Raw genomic sequence first — 10,401 nt, 5'->3', positions numbered from 1 at the left:
GTCTTCTTTTTTCTTTTAAAAAGGTTGGAGGGTTGAAGATTTGGTTGACACATCAGCAAACGGTAAGGCGATGGTGTAACGGCTAGAATAGGGGGGATGGTCCACAGTGGTTATGATAATTAAATTTTTGTAACGAAGTGTTGACCACTTCCATACATCTTGGATTTTTATATAATTAAAATTTGGAACCTGGTTGTTTGATTTTACATTTCTTCCCCCTCCTTCATTTAAATTTGATAGGAAAAGGGTTTTGTCAGGACTTTGAGAAGGGGTAGATTTTACAAAAAAAGAAAAAGAAGAGGAGAGATAAGTTTATTTGACTTTTTACGGTATAGTTAATTTTAGTTATCTGTAAATTTAGATTGCAACACGATGAAATGATTTACTAAAACAGTAAAAAAGATAATATTGTTTACACGCATATCACACTGTAAATTATTTGTTAGAAGACATTGTTTGTTAATCATGAACATGTCATCATGATATTAGGTGGAATATGTTTGATGGGAAATTTTAAAGAGATTTTATTAAGTAACGCGTATTTAAAGGGTGTTTCATAATATAAGTAGAGGAAGTAAAATAGGGACTAGGTGTGTGGGGCTCACTCCATATAGAACTTCACAATGCGAATTGTCTATTTTCTCAATCTCAATTGATGGATCATCTTTGCAAAAATTCAATTCAATCCGAAACCATTTGCCTATTTAATTATCAAAATAAAATTTTATTGTTTCTTATATAACAAAATATTCGTTAATTTCTTTGAACTCAATTAGGTGTCTTAAACATTTCTGATTTGACTAATATTTTGCAAAGCTGATTTATGAGGTACAACTTGAAAAATAGACGGTTCGGATCGTTAAAGTTCGATGTAATGTAAATCTCATGACTAATCCCCATTTTTATAAAAAAAAATGAAGATCACTTCCTTAAAGATTTCCTATTTTTATATATCCCTCAACTTATTTACGAGTACCCGCAAGAATACCGTTCGCTTGAAGGGAAAAAAAAAATCGACATTTGTTCAAGTCAAAAGCGATAATGAAGCAATGATTTCTTCATCATTTGATGTTTGAACAAAAAATAAACACATCTGTAAAAGCGGCAGAAAGTTCCTTTTAGCTCAAGTCGAATCCAATATTCACTTTGCCCTCAGGGCCTACAAGAAAGAGGGCCGGCTAGTGTTGTCCAGTCCGTCCAAACATCATCATTGTTCTTGGACTTCTTTAGTTTGGGGTTATTGTTTAACAAAACAAAGAACGGAATTTAGTTCAAAATCAATTAAATATTTTCATTAGCCATATAATAATGAGAAATTTCTATTGTATAGGTCAATAAGGAAGTCCCAAGATAATTAAATACAAAGTAACGTTTTTGTCCTTACTGATATCAACCCTCCTGATATGCTTGTTGATGTCCTAATTGAGGAGAGTTCTCATCGCAACCTTAGTTGATGTTGATGTAACTTTAATGCTTTCTAAGGATAGTTAACTATAGTTAAGTTGTTTTGTGCAGTGTCTCTTTCCTTCGACCGGGTTAAAATTCTCGGCAATGTCTTTTATCGAGAGCCTTTTATGCACTCTATCCTCTTGCTTTGTACATTTTCTCCCCTTTAATGAATATCGTACTTCTTAAAAATAAAAAATGCATTAGACCAACTCCAATCTTTGACCTAAGGCCAAAACAAATTTAGGCTTTTCATTTTAGGCCTTTGGCCAGAAAACTATGCTTTGCGACTAATAGTATGGCCTAAATTTTATGCTACAAAAAAATTTTAAATATCGTTTTAGCATTTTTTTTTTCCGTGAACTTTTTGAAAAATAATATTTATTAAGATTAACTTAGCTTAATTTTATAAGCATTTTAACCTTAAAATATTTAAATTCCAAGAATGACACACCTTGATCCGAAATGTTTACTAGGACTCCGAATCGAGCTGTACTGGCCGACACCTGGAAGGTGACGAAGTCATAGAGTATAGTGATGTGGAAAATGTGAATAAATTTAAACCTAAAAGTGCCTAAAGACAAGAGTGCGCAGTGAGCGGGAATGAACTCATTCCATACGCGACGTCAAAGCATAAATAAAGTACAGTAGTGTGGATAAGGATCACAAACTGACACGCCTCGACCAAAGTTGAGACGTGCTGGCCATCGCGAGAGGGTGACGTAGCCAAGTGTGCAACAGAAGTGAAAATGATAATAAGAAATTGTGAATAAATAAATAAAAAACTAACTAAAACTTATCTATGCTAAAGATAATATGAAGTGTGTGTAGAAGTGACCTAGTCATGCTACAAACGTTTAGAGCATAGGTATCACAAGTGCAATCAAACTGAATGAGTACTAATTATACAAACAGAGAGAAAATCCCTACTTATTTATAGAGGTGTCAGAACCGCCGTGAAGTCCTCGTGAGCTGCTAAGGATGATCAGCTACCTAGAACCAGGAGGGGCGCAAAACAAAAAACGTGAGTGCGAACTTTGAGATTTATAGTGATGCTTTCTTGACATGGCATACCTCTGCTTTCACTGCTTCTAAGCATTGTTTTTATATACTTACGTGTTATCATTTTCTAGGAAATTATACGGGTTTTATCATGAGGGGTTAGTATGTTCATAAGGACAACTATGTTTTCAAAAGCTTTGTTTTTGCCCACATGAGAACTTCCCAGTGGGTTACCCATCCTGGGAATGCTCTCGCTTGAACTTGCTTAACTTCGGAGTTTCGATGGAACTTGAAGCCAGTGAGTTCCCAAAAACAAAACCGTGAGGGCGTGACCGGAGCCCAAAGCGGACAATATCGTGCTACGGCGGAGCCGAGACTAGAATGTGACAAATAAAGTATGAAAAATCACACAATAGACACATACGAACCACACTTTCACATATTTTGTGTGGAACAAGTGGATGTATGAACAAATGGATGGGTATTTATAGTGTTTTGGGGGTGAAATTTGAGTTAAATAATATTTTTTTTTAAATTATCACAACCTTTAGATTTTAATTTGGGTCGTTGGATCATTTTTTACCATTATATTTTAACTCATTTGATCACAGCTGCTGGATTACAAGTAAAAGTAAATAAACGTTTTTTATTTTTTGAAATATGACTGTTGATCAACTGACGATCATTGATTTTAGCTGGACGATATGCAAAGCAGTTAATGGTGGGTGACGGGCCTGTCAGTGGTGAGCCATTTGGTGCGTCATTGTGCTGGGCAAAACATGGAACTTAGAGCAACTCCACCCCTAAAGACTTTGCGCCAGCACTCAGCCCATTTATCCACTTCAGTGAACAGTAATAGACCCTAATAAACAGTAATAGGCCAAAGCATCTCCACCCCAAAAAAAATGTGCTGGCACCCAGTCTAAAAATGCGCTGGCACAAACGATCTCCACTCCTACAAAATGCGCTGGCACCCAGTCCATTTAAAATATTAAATAATTTTTTTATAAAATAATAAAAAAAAATAGTTTTAATTTCGGATAGGATTTTTAACCAATCTCGTCACGCCACGTGTCATTATTCGAACGTACTATTTTGTGAATAGATTTCCGCTAAGATTTTCAACCAATCCCGACAACCCACGTGTCACTTCCTGTTTACAATAATTTAGGCAAGATTTCGATAAGATTTTTAACCAATCTTGTCACGCCACGTGTCATTATCCGAACGTACTATTTTGTAGATAGATTTCTGATAATATTTTCAACCAATCCCGACACGCCACGTGTCACTTCCTGTTTACAATAATTTAGCCAAGATTTCGATAAAATTTTCAACCAATCACGTAGTGCCACGTGGCATTGTCCAGAACCTCATCTTCTCTTTTTTTGTCCAACACATTTAAAATATTTTATAGTTTTAATTTCGGATAATATTTTTAATCAATCTCGTCACGCCACGCCATGTTCTTCTCTTTCTCTCTATTCTTTGTGGGCCCACAGTTATTTTTTCATAAAATATATATATATATATATATATATATTTTTTTTTAATTATTATTTTCTTTCCCTTTCCTTCTCGAACCCATGAATAAACCCTTTCTCCCTCCTACCATTAACTCCACCTCTGGAACCTTTTACAAACAACAAAAGCGAAATCCTCTCCCTCTCTCCACCCCCTCACCCTCTCCTCTCTCTCCCTCTCTCTGAGATGCTGCTTCTGGTACTGCCTGCTGCAGCAAGACCAGCAGCGGACGAGATCGATCGAGTTGGCTTTCGTGTCCAATCCAACTATTCTGTTTGGTTGGTGGGAAAATCCCTACTCCCTGTTCATCCCCAAACCTTTAAATCCACGCTTTCAAGGTAATACACGCCGGCTCCTTGATTTAATTCCTTTTTTATTATTATTGAGTTTTCCATTTCCAATACCTACAAATCTAATTACACAAAAAATAATAGGAAGTAAAATTTTGTATCTCCAGAAAATTTTGTTTTCTAATCATCTGACGCCACGCTGGCGTCCGCATGACGTCATATGGGCCGGTCCATGGCTCTGTTGATTTTAGGCTGGCCTGGAGACCAGCTTGGGCTGGGTGCCAGCCTATCTGCTGGGCTGGAGTGGAATGGCTAGGTGCCGGGCCAATAATTTGGCTGGGTGCCGGCCTATTTGTTCTCCGGTGGAAGTGCTCTTACTTGCAAAGGTGGCTCCTATTCGTTTTGGTCGTGGCCTAGATCTTGTTTTTTCATTTTTCTTTTTTTTTTCTTTTCTTTTGCTCGGGGCAATTTTTTTGCCAAGGTCAAATGGCAAAGGCCTAAAAGTACTGGCCTTGGCCAAGGTTGAGTTGATCTTAATATATCTCAATACATGATTATAAATATTGTTGAAATTATTGTTAACACTAAACATTTATTGATAAAAAAAAAATCACCCATAAACAAAAGGAAAGTGAATAAGCTAATCAATTTTTTTAAATGTGGTTGCAAATCGAATGACGACTCCAACTACTTCATCGACATTTTTGCTTTTCCAATTCTTTAGAGCTTTCTTTATCTTTCACTTCTATAACAAAATGATTGTCTTTCACAAAGAAATATCAAATACAATTGACAAACATACTGTAATTTGACATGAAAATTTTGAATTATTGAGTGAATTCACCATTGAAGGCCTTGAGAGTTACCACTTTGAGTTTCTATGCATCCCTTGAACACTGCTCTCCAAATGTTTGACAGAATGTCTTAATGGACTATTGTGCAGTGCTTGCCTCCGCATGGTTTGTTGTATGCTTAATTGATATGTAATTTTATCTAATCGATGATTGATATACAATTATTTCTCGAAGAATTGCCGTTCATATACTAAAGCTATTTTTTCATCATTTAAAAACTACTAATGCTAATGGTACATACAACTTGCCTTTTATAAGAGGGTTCTACACAATTATTCCGTAATTACATGTTGTGTCTCCAAAATAATGTGGTGTCTCACTATCACAACTTCATAGAACTTGAAAAATTGGCCTTCATCGAATACAACTTTACCAAAAGACAGAACTATACCAATATCCAAAAATAAAAATTGATGAAGAGGCAACTAACAACCCTAATAATTTTGTTACTCCACTATACATAGAGGCTACCAATAATTATTTTTCAAATCATAAGAAACAATTGTTACAAATTCTTAAATCTCCAAGTGTAGCAGAGAGATTCAAGAGTACCTAAAACACAAGATTCCTTGTTTCAATTTTGGTGCAGTCGAACATTCATCATAGAACAAATTTGACGGCGTTGTCAACGACGTTCGCGCTAGTACCAAAATTGGAGGAACTATAATATTTATCTTCGAGTTTAAGGCAATCAACTTTCCAATGCTCTTCCTTGCGACAATAATTGCATGTATTGTTTCTGGTTTTAGATTTAGATCTCGAATTTCCTCTATTACTATTTAAACCATATTCTTTATCTTTGCCTTGTGCTACCAAAGTCTCAGAATGAGCATCATTCGAATTTCCAAATACTTTTTCTTTAACTCTATTCTCCACACAAAGAGAATACTTTTAACATCGAGCTGATGCAGTGGTCAAGATATATTAACTGCAACTGATAGAATAACTCGTTTGGACTTGAGTTTAGTTTGGCCACAAGATTTCCACAAAATTCGCATACCAAGGAGCTAAAGAACAACAAAATCTAAGATTGATCCTCAAACTGGGGCTCAGCGATCGCCCCACTTTTAGGTGTGGGCTGAAAATGAGTTTTGCAATTCTTGAGCCCAATTGCCCGACTTACATTTTGAAGCCGATCCAGTAAAAAATTAAAAACAAAAATTCAAAAACCGACCTGCCCCGACCCAAAACCCAATAGCCTCCTTCTCGGGTTGTTAAACCCCATTCCAAAAGTCGAAGGTCGGTTTCACCAGCAGCGCTGCTGAACTCCAAGAAGAAGAGAGGCGAGCATCCTCCCCGAACCAAAACCCTCCCCCTTCTTCTCCACCCGCTTTCTCAGTCCACCATGGCCACCCTCTCCCAAGCTCAGGCCGTCAAGTCCCTCAACAAATCCCCCGGACGCCGCCGTTTCGTTGTAAGCCCTCTTTCTCACGCCGCCGTTTGAAGCTTCCAGCTCTTTGTTCGTCTTATTTCATGCTTCAAATTATTTTTTTGGTAATTTTATTTGCTGGCTTTTGTATTTGCAGTTCAAGAATTTCTCTGAGAGACTTGATGATGTCGAAATCGATGTTTTCCGAAGCCTCGATAAAGTTAAGTCGGAGCCGCATGAGGGCTCTACTTTTTTCCGGGACTGCCTCATCGAATGGAGGGTAATTCTTCAAGTTTGCTTAAGATTTTTCTCCATATGTATATATGTGTGTATATGTATATGTATTTTTTTTCTTCTGGGTTTTTGGTTTCATGATTGTTTTGCTGATTCGGGTGTAGGAACTGAACACGGCTGAGGATTTCATCTCTTTCTATGAGCGAATGACGCCGTTGGTCCAAACATTGCCTTTGATTCTGTTGCACAAGGAAACCATAATCTCAGAACTCGTTTCGAGATTACAGATGGATGCAAGGCTGTCGCTTGAGCCCATTCTCACGTATGTTAGCTTATTTGACGCCAACCCTTTTGAGATATTTGATTGTTTAGCTGGAATTTAATGTTTTCCGAGATTGGAGATTTTTGTTTTCTTTCTCAATAAGCTGTGTTCTTGGGCAGGTTAATCGCCGCTCTGTCGAGAGATCTCCTGGAGGACTTTATCCCGTGAGTTTCGTCATCCTTTGGAATGAATTTAACTTGTGGCTGCTTGTTGTTTGTTGCTTTTACTTCCTTAATTGGTATTGAATATTCAAGGCGACTTGCTCCAGTGTACTGTAGAATCCCATCATGCCCTTTTGCTTTTGATGCATGTATTTATGGTCACTCTACGTGGTTTTTCTTCTTCTTCTTCTTCTTCTTCCAGTTTCTTGCCGAGGATTGCTGATTCTCTAGTGTCTCTTCTAGAAAGTGGTGCAGATAGGGAGCCAGAGATCATTGAGCAGGTCCAATTTATTTTAAGGATTGTTATTTAATTTTAATTTTTATTAGGTTTACAGGTTGGCATTTTAATTTCGACATGAACTCATAGTGTACGGTGGTTTTGTGCAGATCTTTACATCTTGGTCATCTATTATGATGTACTTACAAAAATATCTTGTACAAAAGATTAAGCATATACTAAAGTAAGTTCCTGTATCACTTAGTTATTTTGATTATTACGTTGAAGCAAACCATGTGCATTTATTGTAGACAAAAATATGTCTATTTTAACTTTCAGAATTTGATGGTGAAAATATTTCTTTGAGAAATATCAGATTATTTGAAAAATATGTTAATCAGGCTTAGTTAGTGTTTTCTTTGAGTTTTGAAAATTTTGGTATTGAGTTCCCTTTGGTCCAATTTGTACGAATAACTTTCAGAATTTATATAATACATATATATTTAAAATATATATTTTAAATAACAATAAAAAAAATAATTACTCAAAATTAATATATACTAAAACTCAAACTCCCCGGTACTGTTCTAGAGCAGTAAAATGGCGAAACAGCCCCTCAAAATTTTTCGTCCTCTCCATTTTGGTGTTGCCTTTCTACAGTAACAAGACCGTTTTGCCCTTATGGTTCTACGTGTCTTTCATCACTGGGTGCTTTGGCTTCGGTTGTTCTAGATATTTCTTTCCGTTTTCCTCTCTTGCATACCTCGAGTTGGTTCGTTTGTCGCCGCCTATTTCTCTTCGCCTGGGATTCTATTTTCTGTCGTTGTGCTGCTTCGTTGATTTTGTTGTTCTTCGATTACTTATCAGAATTGTTAATTTCGGCCTTTTTTTGGTTCGATTGGAATTATTTTTTGGCTGATTTGATCACTGTTTGCAAGTAAGTGTTGTATGTTTCTCACCGAACTAGGTTTCAATTTTCTACGTTTTCTTAGATGGTTTTTTAGAATATCTGATGTGGTTTAGTTTTTGGTTTCAGAAATTTGTACCAATTTGGTTTCGATTGGAATTTCTGGGCTCATCTAATCCAACATTTCCAGGTGAGAAAGTTGCTTAAATTTTGATCTTTATTGAACTCAGGTAAGCTTCTTCAGTGTTTCAGATTGATTTGAAGGAATTTTTTGCCCAGAAAAGCTAGGGTTTTCTGGTAAGTTTTTCAAGTCTTACATCTTGGGGGTTTTGTTTTGTTCAAATATGGGGTTTTGTGATTTTGGATTTATAAATGGATTGAAATTTTTATTTTTTTATTTTTATTTCTCCTCCCACTCAGAACCTGATACTCGGTGACCTTTAGAGCAGCTTCATTCTCTCTTCTTCTCCGACCATGGTTGCTGATCCACAGGGCATCAAGGTGAGTTTGATATTGGCCATATTTTTTAGCTTTGTCAGTGCATCTAATTTATTTTTTTGGATTGGTGGTTTTCAATTTGGGGATGAATATTGTGTTTAAAGCACATGTCGTTCTGACCTTTTCGTTTATGAGGAACAAACACACTTGCTTATTTAAGAGCCAAACTGTTTAAGTTGCTGAAGGTGCTGACCAAGTGGTGTTAAAAAGGTCTTCCATTATAATTCCCGCCTGATTAATCTTATTCCATCTTGAGATTGGATGTCCTGTTGTAATGTCCATGAGATTGAGTCAAAAGCTCCACCATTTCAAATTATTTCCCATGTAAATATTGAGAAGAAAAGAAAACAAGTTAGAAATTTTGTTGTAATAATTGGTGAGAAAATGATATTAGAAAGTGTGTAATTTGGGAGAGAGGTCGCAGTTGGTAGGAATAAAAGGAGATAAAAAGAGGTTGTAGTTGGTAGGAATAAAAGGAGATAAAAAGATTAAACTTGATGATATTTACAGTGTAAAAAAAGAATTGGTTTTGCTTACAAATGAGGAACTTAGTCCACTGGCGTCAAATGCAGTAAAAATGTTATTGATGGGAATTAGCAAAATGGTTAGGCTAAATCTTGAGAAAATTTGAATTTTTTTTTGGTATTTGGCAGACATTTTAAAGTGATTTTTATGGATTTTTTTATTGTTGCTGCAATTACAGATCATTTGATGAGTATGAAGGGTAGAAGTTGCTTAGAACCAGTTCAAGCTCTAATCATTTAGCAATCAAATATCTTCAGTCATAGGTTTGGGCCTTACCATCTGTATTTTAATGTTTGTTTTATACCATTTCCTACATTGTTTTGTTGTTTTAGGTTGTAGATGAAATGTAAAGTGTTATTTATTCCAAGTAAAATTAAAAAGGAAACTAGGTCCCCTTCAAAATGCATGGAATAAGCCTATGGGTTTTAACTTGGTTCTTAAATTATTTTTTCAGTGATAAAATCAATTATCAATGTTTACGTCATTTGTCAAGTGATGAATAAGTTGACATATTATATTTATTACTTAACTTTTGTTATTAAATTGTGAGTTTGACTGTACAAATCCTTCATTAATCTTTCTTTTATGTGGAGGCCAAATCACAGGAACTTTTACTCTTTTTTATGGATAATTTGAAGTCTTTTATGCAAATTGCAAGTTATTTTTACTTTATTTGATATTTAACATTCTAAATTACATTTAAACACAGGTACAATGTAACCTTCTTTCTTGAAGATGAGACCGATAATGAGGCAACTACAATGTCTCACAAAAAAGAAAAAAAAAAAAAAATCATAAGACCTCTTTTTATCAGTGGCAAAAAAAGGTTACACCCTACATAAGACCTCTTTTTATCAGTGGCAAAAAAAGGTTACACCCGACTAAATAATATCTTTTCCTATATTTAGTCTTTTCTAACAGTCTTTTATACCTTGGAAACATAATTTTTCATATGATTCTTAATCCCGCAGCAACGCGCGGACAATGTTTTCTAGTTTAATTTATATTATTCAAACTCTTAAAAAGAAAGGATGGTAGTGGTGTAAATTCGG

The 10,401-nt window shown here is 35.6% G+C and overlaps 1 long non-coding RNA gene across 2 annotated transcripts; it reads left to right on the top strand.

Moving 5' to 3' along the window:
- Window positions 1-8,215: 8,215 nt before the first annotated feature.
- LOC148689604 (uncharacterized) lies at window positions 8,216-10,238 on the top strand. Of its 2 annotated transcripts, XR_015958471.1 has the most exons (6): window positions 8,216-8,356; window positions 8,456-8,516; window positions 8,579-8,623; window positions 8,747-8,827; window positions 9,528-9,612; window positions 10,059-10,238. It is a non-coding gene; the product is annotated as an uncharacterized LOC148689604 (long non-coding RNA). The 2 variants fall into 2 exon arrangements; XR_015958470.1 differs by lacking the exon at window positions 10,059-10,238 and having other exon boundaries at window positions 9,528-9,755.
- Window positions 10,239-10,401: the final 163 nt, after the last annotated feature.

The sequence above is a fragment of the Pyrus communis genome, chromosome 17, assembly GCF_041283825.1.
Source record: "Pyrus communis isolate YQ-2024b chromosome 17, ASM4128382v1, whole genome shotgun sequence".
Classification (NCBI taxonomy): Eukaryota; Viridiplantae; Streptophyta; class Magnoliopsida; order Rosales; family Rosaceae; genus Pyrus; species Pyrus communis.
This window is presented reverse-complemented; position numbering and strand designations above follow the sequence as displayed.